The sequence below is a fragment of the Rhyacophila brunnea genome, unplaced genomic scaffold (genome assembly GCF_057557595.1).
Source record: "Rhyacophila brunnea isolate RB1 unplaced genomic scaffold, BYU_Rbru_1.0 scaffold_4, whole genome shotgun sequence".
NCBI classification, from domain to species: domain Eukaryota; kingdom Metazoa; phylum Arthropoda; class Insecta; order Trichoptera; family Rhyacophilidae; genus Rhyacophila; species Rhyacophila brunnea.
In genome coordinates, this window is record NW_028233068.1 from 54,201,239 (window position 1) to 54,221,048 (window position 19,810).

The window sequence follows — 19,810 nt, forward strand, 5'->3', positions numbered from 1 at the left end:
TTTTCCATATTTTTGTACGGTGTCGTGTCATAAACATTGGGGGTAAGGGAACGAAAGGCAATTAGTGATTTTTAAATATGATATTGATGCCGAATACTTTGTATTTTTTGAAAAGGTACAGCACAAATTGGGCTATCATCAATAGACTCTAGATAAAGGAGAGGCTCTTGACAATATGTCTGAGATAGATTCTGCAGTTTTTTTAACTTTATATTCGGTGCGGACCAGATAACCTGAAGAGACTGGCGGTTTTTGATAGTCTCTAAAAGATGTAAAGCAGAGAAAGAGCATCGACGTGCTGGAGTGACAAAATGAAGGATCTTACTGAGAGATGCAGAGGACCGCGAGTAGTGGAAAGTCACGATCTTCAGTCGTAAGGGAATTACTGAAAAGTGGAAGTATAAAACATTTCACAAATATTTCAATTTTAATAGCCAATGGAGGATTTAAGTGAACTAATTAAAACTAATGATGACACCATTATAGACTGAAATCATTTCACACGTACATCTTATACCATGATACATATGATGCATATACGCCTGTATACATACTATCTGTAAAGAGAATATGTGGTGAACTTATTGTATGCATTCTTTGTATACGTACACGTATTTGGTAGTATAAAGTGTAAGACAATATACTAACACAAACATAAATTTATATCAGTGTGCGTTGTCGGAAGAAAATTGTTACGTTTGTCTTTCGAAAAACGGAATATGACCTATGCATATGTGGCGATAGATCCGTTTATCGTATGCAAACTATGATGTATTTAGCTAGATTTGAAACTCAACAGCCAAAATTGTTCAATGGAACTTTTGAATTAACAACACCCTAACTATATTTTTAAAAACAGTTAATTTGATCATTATTGCAATAAAAATAAAGGTTATATTGCCATACCACCAAAATATGTTGTGTTCGTATTTGACGTTCATATTCAACAGCATGTTACCGTCGGCTTTTCCAGACTCACTTATAAAAGAGCTCAACTTTTTCACAAAACATGCCAAGCCAGTCCTTATTACTTATAGCAATAAGAAGCGTTTTCGAATAACCAGAGAACTACTTTGCAACCTAGTACGATGATACATTTTGGGGTAATACGTCTGTCCTTTTCGCTCATCAGGAAAATGTATACGCATCTATCTTTGTCTAGCGAAGAAAACAGATCAATATATGAAGGCATGCGCACACCAACGTATTCCTTCACAAAGAAAATTACTTACACACATGCAAACACACACATAATACCTATGCCTTTCAGTTTCCCTTAACGGGGTATAATTTACTTTTATTTTAAAACTTCGATATAAGTACCCTACGTCGAATGATTTCATAGTGATTATATTATTTTCCTGGGGTTTTAAAGTAACAAGTAATACAATAATAAAGTAAGATATTAGGGAAAAGTGATATACCTAATGAACGGGTTTTTTTATGATATTAATTGCGATTTATTTATGAATACAGAAAATAATTATATACATACCTAATATAGTAAACAATTAAGAGAAAAAAAATATTTATTAAATCCACGTAAGTAAAATGTAAAGTATACATAATGAAGAAATATACTGATTCTATTCGATTAAAAAAATGAATAGACAACAGTTGGATCTAGGCGCGCAATTCTTGACAAATTCCTTCCATTTCTATGAACATTCAGTCTTCAAAATACGTATCTACGTCAATATCACATTCGACTATCTAATATCCCCACCAACTAAAACCACCCAGCAGCACATCCGGTCTTAATCGGGCATAATCCTATGTGCGAAAGAAAGAAGGCGTTATGTCTAAAATTGCTACTTTCAGGAGAACCATAATAAGGTTGATTTCTGTACCATTTTTTATGGAGACTTTAATGTGGGGAATTTAGTAATTCAGAGATCTTGGTTCTACTCATCCTTCTTCGCATTTGTACATTTATAATATAATATTATGGTTTATTTGGAATATATAACTCATTTTAGGATTTTGAAGACTTATATAGCCTTATACCGTTTGCTTATCTCGAAATACTAACTTTTGATGTTAGGCATCTTCAATTTTTTTATACCTGGGAATATCTTAGGAGTAGAACTATAATAATTATTCTCTAGGTATCGTGGATACGGTATAAGCCATTCGCAGTTGTACTAGTTCTTGTTTGCTAGCATTTAAATATACATTGTAACACACGTTATTAATACATTTGCAAATCGCATATGATGCTACTGTTGTATTATTTCAGAATAATCAAAATTGAGGTTGCCATTCACTAAACTGTGTTTTGACTAAAATTATTAAGCTTTATAATTATGAATGCTTATGTGAGAGAAGAGCACAGAGAGACAACATAAAGTAAAGGGCATATAATAAAAAGTTAATTTAAAAAACTGCCAGAAATCTAACCCTCATCTCACCAGTGAACCGCTTCTATCTGTCATATTGAGTTACTGGTGCTGAGTTGTTTCATGTGCGTTACTTTCTAGAAGATTCATATTTTTAACTTAGGAACCTTTCGATGTATCAATATAAAATTCTGCTAAATTAGTAAGTATCAACATTTGTCTATTAAACATTGTGATTCATTAATATTGGTTATTAGCCTTGCATACTTAACATTTTTTGGCAGATCTAGCTTTTTTAAATAGGTTTCTTGAAAACTTGCATAATTTGTCATAATAAAGCCAGAATATTATTATACCAGGTATGCTTAAAATCAATCTGTCTTATAAATTAAATAAGTGATACCTACACAAAATTTTACTTACTTATTAATTCTCTCAAACATTTGCGACTCCTGAAAAGGTTGCCGACCTCTGAATTGTTCAAAAATTCACCAAAGTAATACAGTACGTCATGGAGATCTGATAGCCACCGAGGCCAATTTTGCGGCATTCGAGAAATTTGCAGCGTCGTATGGGGAGCGGGATAGTCCCGACTCTTCTGTAGACTCATCCATTTCAATTCGTGACAGTCAGTATGCGGGTACACAGGGCGCTTAACGTTAGCGGACAGCAGAGCTAGTCCAAAAATCAAAAAAAAAATCTTTCCTAACTTTCTTCTTTAAGCACTACGGTGCATGTTTTACATCAGTCCCGTGCGGCTCCGCCTGAGCACTTAAAATCACTTCTTTTAGACACGTTTAAAGCGTCATGGAAAGCGGCCGTGCATATCCACGGCTGTGCATATATGACGGGTGGTGGTGGGAACTTTAACGTAATACACTGTACACATATGGCGTTAATTTGCGCCCAACGTGGGCAGAGAAAAATTATGAGACACTGGATCGGTATGTATATACTCAAAGATCCTGATGAAGATCCTTCCAGAAAATGAATACATATTATATATACGGGCCGCACAAAATTGTGTTTTTGCTAATTACTTTTCAAATGCAAATAACACGTTAATTACAAAATTAATTAAAAGGGCCCGTAAGCATTGTGTTAATTAATATGAGCATGATAGTAATCCAAAATAAAATTCCTAAAAGCCGTAAGTATCTAATAAGACTGATAAGTATATTATGTTGAATATATATATTCTGGACAAACTGTCCTCAAACGGTACCCAAGGCGTAGAAAGAAGGCGTAGAGAGGGTGATTTAGGGTTATATTATATATTAGAGTTATACCTGCACGATATGTATTTATCGCTAGACTCAAAATATAGAGTGTCTCGGTATGAGGAATATACTCGTTTAGTGATGATGTCCACGGTTGAAGGGACGAGATGCTGTTAGCAGTGTGCATGGTTAGTGTGAATGTCAATGGCATTTTCTAGATTTTGTTAACCCCGTCCCTTAAAAATCTATAATACAGTATTATGGATATTTTTTTTAAATGAACCCCCCCCCCACATAACCTGATGATCTGCGATATAGCTATATTCAAATATACGTGGCAATACAACGCACTGCATCGAGATATGTATGATCCGCTTAGAGAGGTATTCATTCAGCAATGAATTCATTCTGAATGATATAATTAATAATTTAAAAAAATAATTATTGATATTAATTGATGAATTAGGTATTATTTTAAACAATTATTAATATTATTCTATGATACTTCCACACGAGTACTATTTTATTAAAATTAATGTCTTCAAACAAATATACATAGTATTATTTATAAGTATATAACGAAGTGACGTCATACTGCAATGCTGTCAGTAAATAAGAGATCTCATGGGAGCACGGACAGTAGTCAGCCAAATTCTTTACCTAGCATCTTGACATTTTATAAATCAAATTCATTGTTCTAGTGAAGGGGTCAGCAAATCGTGACTCGCGAGCCACATGCGGCTGACGTGATCGATCACCAAAACCACTGTCGTCGCCAGTAGCAAATATGATACCCAAATGAATATATTCAAATAATAACCTATTTTTCCGTAATAAGTTCAGTATCTCTATTGGCGAGTGGAGTGGAAACCTGATCGTTCATAGAATATATCATCAAGAGGCTAAAAGCTTTCGGTGGCTGTATCGTACAATGAAGATATTCTGGACTAATCACGTAATGATGGGATGTTAATATGAGTTAATAACTCAAGTGAAATTAAAGCTCAATTAAATGCAACAAAGCTTTATATTCAATGTAAATCTGCAATGAGAAATATAATTTACTCCAATTCATAATGCATTATAAATGTACATAAAGCGTAGACCTGAAGAAATTCTTTTGAATGAGCAACCTCTATAAGAGGTTTAATAATATTGTCTAAGGTATTTGAAAACAGATGTTTTCGACGGATACTGGGTGTGCGGTGGTATGACTTTAGGAGGAACGAGGAGATAAGAGAACGCACCAAGCACCCTCTCATCACAATTAAAGTGAAGAAGCGACGTTGGACGTGGCTCGGCCACGTACTGCGGATGCCAGAAGAGAACCTCAACCTGGCTTGCCTGTTCTTTAAGCCGACCGGATCCCGGCGTCCTGGAAGGCCGTTAAATACTATCCATAGAGTGTATACGGTGGAGCTACGGGATGCTTGTTTGACCTGGAACGAAGCAAGAAGACTGGCGAGCGACATGGATTCTTGGAGGCGCCGCGTGGTGTCAATATGCTCCAATTAAGGGGCGGCTATGGCCGAAGAAGAAGAAATATATAAAACTGGCCTAAGATAAGGATCTTTTCTACAATTATTGTCATACCAACCTTCGTTTAGAAGACGGCATCAAGAGACGAAGACTTCGATTGGAAATTATGTATTCTTAGGTATGATTATGTAGATTTTAAAATATCGTAAATAGTGCGATGGTTTCGAATATTCTCTTTGAATAGAATGTCTGATCATTGATTGCAGTATTGTATTCGAATATGATACTTGAATAATATTGTATGTAGGTATTTATACTCTCATACATACATCTCGAAGGGGTATCTCACACTACATAGATTATTTACATGATAGCGTCATAATTATATTGACTCATAATATGCACATATTTTAATATAATAATAATACTTTCTCGTGTAAAGTACATAATTTTCATGTTATTTCGATGACACACACATACATAATATCATATTATTATGCACATTATATTGTCCAAAATGAAATAAGTACTATTTTTTTTAAATCTGTAGAGGGATATTGAATATTTCTAATTTTGTGTTTAATCTATTATCATGTAATAAGAAGAAATACCTTACGAAATATAGTTTATTAGGTACCTAATATTAAATAACTTTCAAAAATAAAAATTATAATAAAAAATATACTGTAATAATATATATATTTTTATTATGATGTCAAAGTGAGTACCTACCTATTAAATAATCAAATAAACACAAATATTTTGGGATGCAATTAGGAACAATAAATCTAAGCTAAGGTCGGTAATATTAATCATTTGAACAAATATGTAAAACAATGTAAGATTATGGTAATAAACCAACATCCCCCCCCCCCCTTCAAATGAGTCATCTTCGTAGATGTGGGTTGATTTTTGGTCGTTATATCAGTGAATATTATCGATGGAAATCGATTACATATAAGAAAATATTAACCTACATACGTAATAATTAATATTGTGTAGTAGTAACAATATTCGGTACTGTTCGGTTATCAGGAATACAGCGGAAAACACATTTTGAAAATACCCGATATACTGGACTATTTGTTGGTTTGGGTTAGTTTATGTCAGGCTAGGTTGGGTTAGGTTAGGTTAGGTTAGGTTTGGTTAGGTTAACCTAACAAATAATCCAGTTTATCGGCTATTTGCAAAATGTGTTTTCCGCTGTATTCCTGATAACCGAACAGTACCCAATATTCTTACTCAAATGTATGCTACCAAATTTATTCAATTTTTTTTTAATGTATTATTATAGAATAGCATATTATGTTGGTTAATGCATTACAGGCATATAATAATATATATAAATATATATAGGTAAATAAAGATATTTTATTAATCATAAAAAAATATATATAGTTTAACAGCGTTACAACAATTAATGATGACGATAATAATTATTATTTAAAATTTAGTCAACCGCACGGTCGGCGGAATCATACAAACTATATTCTTATCCTGCGATAGGGTATTTTGAAGATGTTACAAATTACGAGTGAAATTGTGGCACACTGAATAGGTACTTTTTATTATGCAAGGATTGTAAATTCGTGCATGGAGAAGATTATATAACATTACGGTTTATCAACAAAAAATAAATAAAAAAATTGATGATTAGCTGCTAATAATATAATTACTATGAATAATCTTGTAAAAGATGTTTGGAGATCTATGAGAGAAGGCATCTGGCGACATCGCTATAAACAATAATTTTACAAGATCGTTGATGTGCCTGTGGTCGTCAGATTTTTCGAAACCCTTATTCTGCAATAATTAATAAGACGTTACACATATCAATACCTTAGTTCAATAGGGGAACAACTCAAAATTTAAAGGTTTAGAGTTAAGAATGCCATTCGATGTAGAAAGGTCTTCTCTTTATAATTCAGCAAAAAAATCGTCAAAAATTTCTTCAATGTGTCATAAAATCGAATAACCCTTTCTGAGATTACTCAGTAATTCCGTTATATAATCAAATGTATTGGTTAATTCCTTATTAAACTGTACAATTTCATTGTGCATTGGTAAATTCCACTAAATTATATATTAAAAAAACACACACTTTCATCTAAATCAAGGCTTTAAAATTAAAATGAGAATTTCTGCAAAAAATTCAAACGCCATTATCTTGGAACAAGATTTGAGTTGTTCCCTTATTAAACAATGGTATCGATGTGGTTGAACGAGTACCGATAAATCGCTTAAGGCTATACTTCAGTTGAGACATGGTCTAAAAAGATCGTGGCTAGGCGATGCGCAGATTGTGCAAATGACGCGTGCCGAACGAAATATAATTTGTCATAAAAATCCAATATTCATCCATTTAATTTTGTCTATTGTTATATTACTAATAATAATAGTATATTCATTGACATGTTTACTTTTTTAAGTACATACGTAAAGTTTTTTGTCATCTTTACAGGATTTAAGAATATTTTCATCCGATGCCATGACAAAACAAATCGACGTGTGGATACCTCGACTGTCGGTCTCCGATTGGCGACTAGTGAGAAATTTCGTCACACCTACTGTTGAAAATTATTTGCCTTTTCACTGAAGTACGCTCTTAATGGTTCAGACGAAAAATATAGTGTGAAAAGCGAAAAGACCACGGATATTACGCTAGGAGCAATTAATAGAAGACGAACAGTGCAGGGTAGGGCAGATAATGGAGTCGGTTTGAGGTAGCCAAGGTCCATCAGGTCCATCACATGATGTAGTACCTACCAGAGAAGAAAACTTAATATAAATATGACGTAAAATAAATCTCATATATTATAATAGAATCCATGGACATACTACACCTATAAATATATTATGTACGCGAACATTAGGTAGGTATGTCTATATGCTGGAACAAAAGTCTTGGTGGCCCAGTTTAGGATTTTAGCAGGTAGCAAGTCTCTGACGGCAATCACTGCAAAATCTTGGCCAATAATGTCACCCACTCAACAACGAGGGACTCGTCGCACAGTTTCGCGAATTTATCACGGGCCAGTGAAATTGAACACATATTATAGTTTGCTTTGTTTGATTTGTTGGAAAATAATTATCAAAATAAGTAGGTACATAGCCACACACGTGTTGCATTTAATATATAAATTTGCGTGGACAATTATTTCACTCGCGGACGGATTCACAAACGCTTTCAATAATATATTACCAATTCGTGCGATATTAAAGATATTTAATGGCCAATGTGACATTATAGAACAATATTTTTTATATTGGCCACTCTGTTTTATCGGAAGTGTACATTTTTGAAAATTGAAGCATTCATATTTACTTACTTTCAATTAAATGAGTCGCGGAAGTGAAGTGGTATTAACATTTTTACATACATTAAGATCATCATCATCATCAGCCGGGATCGATCCACTGCTGAATGAAGGTCTCCCGTAGCTCTCTCTATTATTCTAGGTCCCTGGTTATTTGCTGCTACGTACATTCAACGAACTCTATAAGTTCGTTTATCCAGCAGGTTTTAGGGTGTCCCTGTGAGCATTTAGTGCTCCTTTGGTATCAATATATGATGGTATTTGTTCAGAGGTTGTCCGTTCCCCGATCGACATTTCAACTTGTTGCCATTTTTATATCTATATCTTATAAATTGTTTTAAGAGGAAAATATATTTTTGAATTTCCATCCCTTATCACAAATATGTGTGGTAACGATATCTCTTCGCTAGTAATTGTCATATTTTGCATCCCGAAATTCAACTCTACCATTTACTTATAATTGAGTAACTATTTTTTTTATTCAACGAATAATTCACAGATTTAAGAATGCAACATTCTAATTATTGAACATACATAATTTTGAAAACACTTATGAGAAAATATATTATAACCAATAACCGAAACCCGAGAGATGCGGGTTTGATTCCTGCGGGGTGTCTTACTTTTATCAAAAAGATTTTTTCTATTGGTTATAATATATTTTTTCAGAAGTGTTTTCAAAATTATCTATGTTCTACCATTTATATTCCATTCACTCTTCAAACTTGATTAATTCAAAAACAAAAAAATGCACATAAAATAAACTACAACTAAGGTGACAGATTCGCTATATTATCTCTATATATATAAAAATCTCGTGTCACGATGTTTGTGGTCGAACTCCTCCGAAATGGCTCAACCGATTTTTATGATTTTTTTAAATGTATATTTGTTAGGTATGAGAATAGGTCAACAAGTATATTTCATACCGCTAGATGATTAGGGTATCTCTATCCAGAAAAATTTTCTTTTAGTTTTTTGACAATTTTTTTTTTGTATTTTTTTTATTATTTGGCATAAAAAATACTTATAACCCCACATTTTAACCCTCCTACCCCCACCCTCCCATTTTTTAATCGTGATTTTATTATTTATGTATGAACAAATTTAACCGTCGTTCGTATTTCAAATAGAACGAAATTATTTATGTTGTTGAATGACAGATGGCGCTACGTCTGAGAAGAATTCAAGAGAAGCGTCATTTTGACAATCCATCCGGCATATCACAACGCAGTGCGTGCAAAATTTTGTACGATTTATTTTAATTTATCTATTTTTATGTGCGTATATTACAGTGCACAATGCCAGCAAGACGGAAGGGGGGCCATTTGGGCCGTCGAACGAATAAAGCAACAAACATGCAAAATAGTAGAGCAGAAAGAACAGACGAACAAATCCAACAAGATAACAAAAACGTGCGTGTAAGCATGTCGCAATTGCGTGCATCCCAATCACAAGAGGCACGCGCTGAACGAAATTAACAACGACAATTGGAACGGAGCCAAGCGCGCCGGTTCGTAGTTAACACACGCAGAGCAAATGGCCGACAACGCCAACAAGTACATCAAACATTTACATCCGCTTCGTTCCTTCGTCTCGCATTCGAGTACGAGCCAGATATTGAATATTCCGCTCATCCGAAAGTGCTGATTGGTGCTATGGACAAAAAATGTCCCCATTGTCATGCGCTCAAATTCAAACATGAGTCAGCCGGGATGTGTTGCGCATCAGGAAAAGTGCAACTAGCAGAAATTGAGATACCACCAGAACCATTGAACGGCTTGCTCATCGGCACGGTTCCAGATTCAAACCTGTTCCTGAAGTCCATTCGCACATTCAATTCATGCTTCCAAATGACTTCGTTTGAAGCAACAGAAATTTTTCACAATACTGCGGCAAATGGTCAACAATTCCATTCTACGTTCAAAATCAAAGGCCAAGTATACCACAAAGTAGGCTCATTGCTGCCAATGTCAAACGAACCACATAATTTTTTACAAATCTACTTCATGGGCGGTGAGGACATCAATCATGTGGAAGCACGTTGCGGCTACAATAGCCTCAATTTGCCTAATGCCAGGCGCATCGTCGGCGAACTGGACGCCCTGTTGAATGAGCACAATGAATTATTGAAATTCTTCAAAGCACACATGCACGAATTGCAAAGTGACAATCACGCTATTGTCATCAATCCTGATAAAACACCAGCTGGAGAGCACGTGCGTCGATTCAATGCACCTGTTGTTGACAACATTGCTGGAATCATGGTTGGCGACCGCACATCGACGCGAGAAATCGTGATTCGAAGAAGAAACAATAATCTGGAGTTCATCGCTGACACACACCGTTCATACGACGCTCTCCAATATCCGCTAATTTTCTGGAAGGGACAAGACGGATATTGCATAAACATTAAACAACGAGATCCTCTCACAGGTAATTCATTCATTATGAACATCATTACTTATTTTGAATTGAGTAAATGAATGGTTGATGTTTTTTTGTTTTTATCGGCGGTCATCGTCTACAGCGCTCTATTCCTCTTTCTGTCATATATTCCATCCCCACACACTTACGATACATTCGTTATTTTTTATTTAACAACCAAAATATTCACTAGAAATAATTTATATGGCAGAACAACGTTTGCCGGGTCAGCTAGTCTAAGTATAATAATGGTGTCAACCACTGAAATATTATGTAGATATTAAATTTGAAGGATTCAATTCGAACGCTCCTCGATATTCCGCAAGATCGAGTGCGGACGAGTAGTTCCGCGTCGCTCCACCGCATAGCATCGCAGCGCTGCTGTCCTCAAAAGAAACGTGCTCAAGTGCCCGATGAGGCCGCGCAGCTCGTCACCACACCCCGCGACGCCGCACGAAACAAGAGGCATCGGACCACCGATTAGCCAAAACACTCTTCTGCTAAAGTTACCGCATTACAAGTATTCGATATTTTTTCAGTCAGATTCTATATACTTGGATTGATATTCATATATTATATCCTATCTATAAAAAGAGTAGATATTTAGGTATAAGTCGGTTATGGGGAGCCAGGCGGGAACTGCGCTAATTGTCATAGCCGATTTTGGTAATATCATGAATTCAAGAATGAAAACCTAATGTAACTTAACCTAAACTAACCCAACCTAACAAATAGTCCAGTATATCGGCTATTTTCAAAATGTGTTGGCCGCTGGCTTCCCTATAACCGACTTGTACCGATATTTATAAGACAGTAGAAAGAAAAAATAACGTAGTGATAAATACATGGTTTTCTTTTTTAAAGTGATACTTTTTATGCGTCGTACCCACATCAAAATAGACGGTACAATGAATCCGGCTAATGTGTAACAAACAATCGTCATGATCGACTCACAAAAAAATAAAAAGTCTCAAATTTGGATTAAGCTACCAATCCATCGATTACTACTGGCAAACGCATGGAAAGATACTCTAACTTGCCACTTTTTCTTCGGCCATATCCGCCCCTTAGTTGGAGCATATGGACACCACGCGGCGCCTCCAAGAATCCCTGTCACTCGCCAGTCTTCTTGCTTCGTTCCAGGTCAAAACAGTATCCCGTAGCTCTACCGTATACAGTGTACACTCTATAGATAGTATTTACCAACCTTCTAGGACGCCGAAATCCGGTGGGCTTGGAGAACAGGTAAGCCAGGTTGAGGTTCTCTTCTGGCATCCGCAGCACGTGGCCGAGCCAGGTCCAACGTCGCCTCTTCACTCTCAGCGTAATGAGAGGCTGCTTGGTGCGTTCTATTATCTCCTCGTTGCTCCTAAAGTCACACCCAACATCTGTTTTCGTAGTTCAGTATACGGTTACTCTGAGCCTTCGTAAGGTTTTACTTTTTAGTGGGAACTAATTCTTAACGGTGTAATAATGTTTATGAGTGTTTTGATTCTGCAGATTTTTGTATGTTATCTACACCCTGCCGCTATACGAGTGAATAACTAATTATCTTCTAAATTATATAGAATTAATACTATTAATAGAATTGGGCCTCAATAAAAACATAATGTTTATAGAAAATATTATTTACATACAAAATAGGCGTGAAGTTTAATGGGTAGAATAAAATATATAAGAAGTAGAAAGTGATGCAATGAATATGACGTAAGTAATGTCGATAATAGTGAGCGCACTTATATTACTGCGCACTGTAAGAAATTGAATCTGCGCACATTCATGCTTATTCCAATAATTATACTAGAAGTATAATGAGAATGCGTTTTGCAATGTTTGCAAGAAACGTGAATACCTTACATAGCGTATCTGAAGATAATGAAAGAAAATATATGCTGAAATTGTTTTTTTAATACTACAATATGCTGTGAAACCTAATATTATAGTTAGTGAACAGTAGTTACTACTGTTCCTAGTAGCAGTGAATAAATCACAGAAATACACAGACTTTGAGAAAATCACATACCTACTGATGTGTACCGTAATCTCACCGAGGCTCAAACCCGGAGTTCAAACGAGTAGCCAGTGCCTCGTATTATATTCGACTACAAAAGCCACTTTACTACCACAGAACAGCGATTAAATTAAATATTATGAAAAATAAAATACATTATATTTTAAATTTTTTTAAACTAGTATATTATGCGGCTTGGGGTTTTTAAACGAATCTTATATCCAAAATAATGTGGTTGAGTAAAATGGCCACGTGGCCTAGATGGGAATTATTACTTGACTTTATTAGATCGTGAAACCTTTAGAATTAATTTACTATTAAGATTAAGGTACCTAAGTACATACCGATGGTTAAAGTGATCATACAAGTACGAGTACCTACTCACATACGCTTACTCGAAAGCCTTTGAATTCAGCATTATGAAAAGAAGATTTAATCCAGGGTAATTTTCAATGTGGATATCAATTTGTAAAGAGAGAGATCACTTCGGTTCTCAGACAAACTGTTCTACGTCAATTTTAGCTAAAATTCACTCAAATAAATATATCACAATCATAATTTAATTCCTGGAATTAAATTTTTATCTATACGGTCACTTGATAGCTCTTCACCACTCGCCACGTCTCCGCATTCATTCTGCATGCCGTGGTGTAACGGGCGATAGGCAGATTTAATTGTGCCGATAGTGTTCCAGGAATAATCTCTTAATCTCTTTAGTATTTTTGACTGTTGAATAGATACCGTGTATAACATGAGCTATCAGTCCAACTAAGGGTTGGAAAGACCTGAGAAGCAATTCCCTTTCAACCGACAATTATTAATGGTAACACTGAAAGAGAGTGTGGATTCCCTGAAATTTATCACATAAATTATTTAATAAGTATGATAATCTATTAGGCCAAGCTAGCAAAACTTGGAGACAAAACCGGAGTGTTTGGATAAGAACTAATATCAAATTAATGATCTGCATTCAAACTGATTATCTCCACTACATTATCAGTGATTAAATACCGTAGTGTTTTTATTTTACCAGGATGCAAAAAAGTAACTTGTAAGACAGTCGTGGAAAAAAGGTCGATGCCAAGGCCTGAACAAAAACGATGCATGAGTGCGAGTGAAAAAGTATTCGGCACCCTTATAATCTCTGCGACACGCGCTAGAGTAAGATAAAAGGTCTACATATGTTTTAGTTAGTTTCCAAAAGTATCGCTGACAAATCGAGGTGAATCGCTTCACGTAGCGTCGTAGCTCGTGTTGCTAAATTGCTATTTTTTGTGTTAAACATAAAGTGAGTGGTAAATATTTTTAGTTAATTAAGTAGGAAAGATGGTTCTGTGTGTTGTATTAAAATATGGTAGCTGTACTGATAAGCAAGAAGATGGTATTACGTTTCATAGGTAAGTTGATACATGTTCGTGATAATTTATTCGTATATTATTATATATTTTAATATCAGTGACCTTGTGTTTCTTTAAAATAACTTAAATTATGGATATCTTTACCTAATGGTTGCATTTTGACCGTTTAAAAATACTATAGGTATAACGTAAAAAAAATAGAAAATTATATTTTAATTCTGAGCGTCTAGTGCGAGCACTTTGGGCGAGCACTACCGAAATGGTCTATGGTCTCGAACATTTGTAGACGAATGCGTTCGCTCGCTCACAAACCAAACGCATGGCACGCAGCTTCATTTAGCAATGCAACGGGTGGCGTCTAGATGTATCTATAGTCTATGGTCGATGCCTATTGTGTCACTGATAATGTTAATAGTTTGGTTAACATAATTTTTACATATTTACAAATCAATAAGTACTCAATCATGGAATTAATTATATTTATATGCGTTTTGACTGAACCCAACCACCTTTTACGAAAAAGCAAGGACATGGTTATTAATAATTTAAAAAAATGTATTACAATAGTGATTGAGATTTAATTTATGCAAAAAATGTGTTTTTCAGTATAAAAAGTTTTGTCTAAATTCGCCATCAAGGCGATAGTCTCATTTTGATCCAGAATTATTATAAAATGGTAGCGATCCCAAAACGGCACCAGACGTATACGATACGTTACGGAAGGCGGAGAGAACAATCATGTTTTTATCTGAAAGTTTTATAGTAAACCATTTAAAATCGTAATTTCAATTACAATCTTGTACTTAGTTATTTTTATCATTTTAAACTTAACCAAACTCAAATTGACACCTTGCACCGCGGTCGTCTGCCTACTCAGTAAAAGGTAACATAATTATATAGCCTGACTCTTTTGACATAACACCTGCGACGCAAAGCTGTTAATAAATTTCACCGTGTAGTACATATTACATACTAGGTTGTGTAGTTAGTAAAGCACTTTTCCAGGGATACAATGGATGCGGGTTCAACTCCCACCCTCTACAAATATCTTTGGAAAACATTTTTCCCGTAGTAATATGTAATTTGCTTGTTGTATGTTTGTGAGGTTGGTATTCAAAATTATATATTATAATATGTACATACATTGAAAAAATATTTCTTATGAGAATATCGTAGATGTAAAACAATATACCGTTACCACATTCATTTTCCGATGTAAAGCTCCTATACTATTTTCTTAATGTCGTTTTAAAGACCTTATTTACAGTTTCAAAAATACTTATCTCTTTTTAATGTGAATCTTTTGAATGTCGTTTAAAATAAAATAGCTAGTACAAATAATCTACGTAATACAGTGACTGAAGTATTATTTGTCGTAAGTGTGTCGTAAATGCAATTCATTATTAGGTAGTGGTAGAAAGTGGTGCAGTATTTTTTTCTGTTGCTGTTGAAAAAAAATATGAACTGAATTTTATTTGGTTTGGAGTCTTTTTACGCGGTTGGGTTTTTTTTAACCACACATCATCAACAGAAAGGAATAGAGCCGTGGAAGTAATCTCTCGTCGTTACGGGAATATGCAGAGCAAAAAATTCATTTTAATGATACACATCTTTTTATCGTTAATGGTTGAATGTCTTTACATACGTATTATGGTATCTGTAAAAATTGGGTTACGTATGGAGTTTTGTTATAATTACATGGATATACTATCTCATATTTAATTCTACTACAGCATTTAGCAACTAAATTAAATCAAATATTTGGTACAAGTCGGTTATGGGGAAGCCAGGCGGGAACCGCGCTAATTGTTATAGCTGATATTGGCAAAATTCATGAATTCAAGAATGAAAACCTAACCTAACCCACCCTAACTTAACCTAACCTAAATTAACCCTACCTAACAAATAATCCACTATATCGACTATGTTCAAAATGTGTTTGCCGCTGGCTTCCCCATAACCGACTTGTACCAAATATTTGTATAATTATTTTTCCATGTTCCAAGAATGACCATATACATGACATCACGAGTTTCTGTTTTCCGCTGACCTGCTGCAAATTCCAGAAAAGATTGACGTGTGATCATGCGTGACGATCAAGAACGCCATATTAAAAGATAACCTGTGGGTCTATACATAACACGGCTATTGGCGGCTATCGGCGGTAGTATATCATATGTATGTATTGAGGTATTATAAGTGTTATAAGTTAACCATATAAACTGTCAAAACTATCTATATCGCTCTAAAAATTAACACAGCCAAGAGAGGGGCTGTTAAAACATGGCACTTTTTGACAGTTTGGTCTAAACTTTAGACGGTTATTTTATTGTAACAATTAACTATCTCAATACATACATATGATAAACTACCGTCGATAGCCGCTGATAGCCGCCTTGTGTATAGAATAGACCTAAATAAAAATCAAACATCATATCATTATTAGAAATATCATAACAACATTTTAAAAATATTCAGTTATAAAATTTATTCGTGATTCGTTTCGTGAATTTTTAAATTACACCTAAGAGAACGTTATTGTTAAGTTTTATTAGCAATTGCAGTTGAGTTATCAAATCGATATTTACCGGTGATGTGTACAAAAAATATTTAATTCAGTCGTAGAAATTCTATATTACTCTAACGCATATTGCGGAGAATATAAGCGTACCAGATGCTTTTTTACTCACACTTATGCTTCGTTTTTGTTCAGACAATGATAAAGACCACAATATAGTTTGTTCCATTCAAAACTGTTATATATTATGTACCTACTCATGGGACGAATTCAATTTTTATTGTTATTGATGAAATTAAATTTGTGGAAAAGGGGAAAAAATATGTTTGTTTCAAATATTTTTATAATGTCGTTATTAGTTGTTTTTTCTTACGTTAAACGAAACACTATTTTAGTAGTAACATAGTTTGAAAATGACTTCATAGAATATAACCTTTCTTATTTGAAATCTACGTAAATCTTTTTTTTCTGTTATGATGTTTCAGATCTTTTTAAGATACATTTTGCAAAGTGTATTTATACACAACCGATTGAAAGGCGACGAGAAAAAATCGTATTCAATACCCAATAATAAGTTTCCTAATCATCTGAATTCGGTAATACCCACCCCACCCGGCGACGTCATCAAACCCTGCTCGGATTTACCCTCTCCTTTCTCTGGGCACGCGCCACCACTGCAAAACATCACCCCGTGTCCTCCTCGGAATAATGTTCGGAAAATCTTTTCAGTTACTATTGAATGGTCACTGTGGAATCATCTCTTTATTTATACTCTATCATAATTTATAGTATTCGTGTTATGCTGTTATTGAATTTTAACAACTCCAGTACTGTAATGTAAGTTAAATAAAAATAATTTATTATTTTTTAATATTTTCAAAAGCTTATCATAAGTTTCATCGTTTTTGGAGACGACTACAAAAATTGTAAGTTTATAAAAATCCAACTATCTAACTTATTGGAAAAAACTTTTCAGTTTATTTTTCAAAATTATTATCAATCGTTTAAGTAATTTTAAATAAATCGAATGAAAAAAATCATTGTCAATAATTCAAACATGTCTATTAAACATATATCAAAAAGTACAACACAATAAAAATAACGATTTTTAGAAAATAATCATTCATACAGCTTCCCTTTACATTATGTATTAAGTAACCTTTATTATTTAAAATATTGTACTATTGGGTATATATAATAATATTAATATCTAGAAAAACTGTTGTATTAACAAAAGTATAACTTTTCAGTTGAAAATTTAAATTTAAGCCACTGATAAAAAAAAAACCTGATAACATTGAATGACATGACTATATGCATTTATGGATCAAGCTACCTACTTACGTTTAAGTAAAATTGTGATTAATAACATAAACTAATTATTAATATAAATTTCACAAATTTTGAGTATATAATGATTATATTTACAGTATTTTATTTGTAATGGTGAGATAATAGAAAAATAATATAGTCTAAAATACTAATATTATATTTTGTAGAATTGAATAATACGAGTAATATGTTTTATACGATTGTGAAATTAGTATACGAGTTTAAAGTTATCTCTTTCTCTAAATTGGATATGCAGTCGTCCAAATTTAAAACTAATAATTGATACTATCCTACTGTGACATACTATTAATAATGTATTGTTAAGCGGACGAAACCGGTACAGCGAAGCTATTCGATACACAAGGCGGGCTATCAATGGTAGTTTTTCATATTTATATATTGGGGTGATTAACTGTTACAATAAGTTAACTGTCAAAAAGTGCTATGTGTTAACAGCGCCTTTCTTGGCTATGTTAACTTTTAGAGCGAGATAGACAGTTGTGACAGTTTAGACGGATAATAATTTATTGTAATAATTAACCGCCTCAATACATAAATATGATAAAGTGATAATATTTTTATCACTTTAGCCGTCGATAGCCGCCTTGTATATAGAACAGACCCACTGATATGACGTATTATATAATATAAAATATGTATTATATAACGTGTTTCATTTAATTATTGCATTAGGAATTAACAGTTAAAAAAATATTAACAGTTAAAATGATTAAATTTAAATCTCCCTCAAAGGATATTTAAATAATATGTATGACTTATTTAATTTTTTTTTAAAACATTTGTGTAGATAATTTTACTCGTATACAACTTATTTAGTTATGTATTATCATTCAATTTATCAATGGATATCGCTGTCTCAACATACCAACCTTAATATTGTTTATTGCCACCTTCTTACAATACCATTTTATGTTAAGTTGAAAAAATTGCATGAAATAGATACTTGGATATTAATTATTTTATTGTATAAACAGTTTATATTACATAACAGTCACACATTTATTTTGTTTGTTTTTAAAAATAAGACATTATGGGTATTTACTGAATTTTCATTAAACCCGTTGCTTTATCTATGTATGTACATCTATGCCATACTATATGTCAAAGCGCTCAAAGGGTTTGAAGCATAGTTGTGCAAGTGCAGTGTTGGATTGGAATGACTCAAAAAGTAGTTTTTTAATGCACTCCGATTCAAATATGTTATGCAAGGTTTAGATTAAAAATATTGACATATATCTAATCAATAACTGTAGGGTAACACGGGATATATCGGAACCCCCTGCTAAATTAGAAAATAATGCCTACCTATATAGAAAATAAATATATTTTTATCTTTATTGATTTCAAACAAGTAATAATTATGCAAGATATCTCAAGAATTTCAACGTAAGTAGGTAGTAATTATTTTTTTAATTCTTGTTATTTTAGTAAGCAAGACGCATGTTTAAAATAACTTATCTTACATTTTTTTTATAAATCATCAAAATCATTGATTTATGGCTTTTTTAGTAACTACAATTTAGTCAAAAATGTCAAGTGTTGCCCCTATATTTTACCCAATTCTTCTATCGTACATTATTATGAATAGGTACGTTATTTTTGCAATGCTGATTTACTTAAACCATTGATTAACTTAATATTAAAGACTGCCATTGATACTTTGTTATCCAAGATAACATATTATTATACTTTTCAAAAGTCCAAATAAATAATTATGAATCATCATAATAGTGATCGAGTGAACTGTTTTGTTTTCTTGACTCCTCATTACAAGTTGTTCCTAAGCTG

At 33.5% G+C, this 19,810-nt stretch overlaps 1 protein-coding gene across 2 annotated transcripts in view; it reads left to right on the forward strand.

Moving 5' to 3' along the window:
• The first annotated feature begins 17,410 nt into the window (after positions 1-17,410).
• The window catches only part of ort (glycine receptor ora transientless), a 55,078-nt gene continuing 52,678 nt past the window's right edge, over positions 17,411-19,810 (forward strand). The window contains exon 1 of one of the 2 annotated variants that reach the window (XM_085954297.1): positions 17,411-17,506. The gene's annotated coding sequence lies outside the window, so the exon portion shown is untranslated. Of the gene's footprint in view, positions 17,596-19,810 lie in introns of both variants that reach the window. The other variant, XM_085954298.1, reaches the window with a different exon arrangement.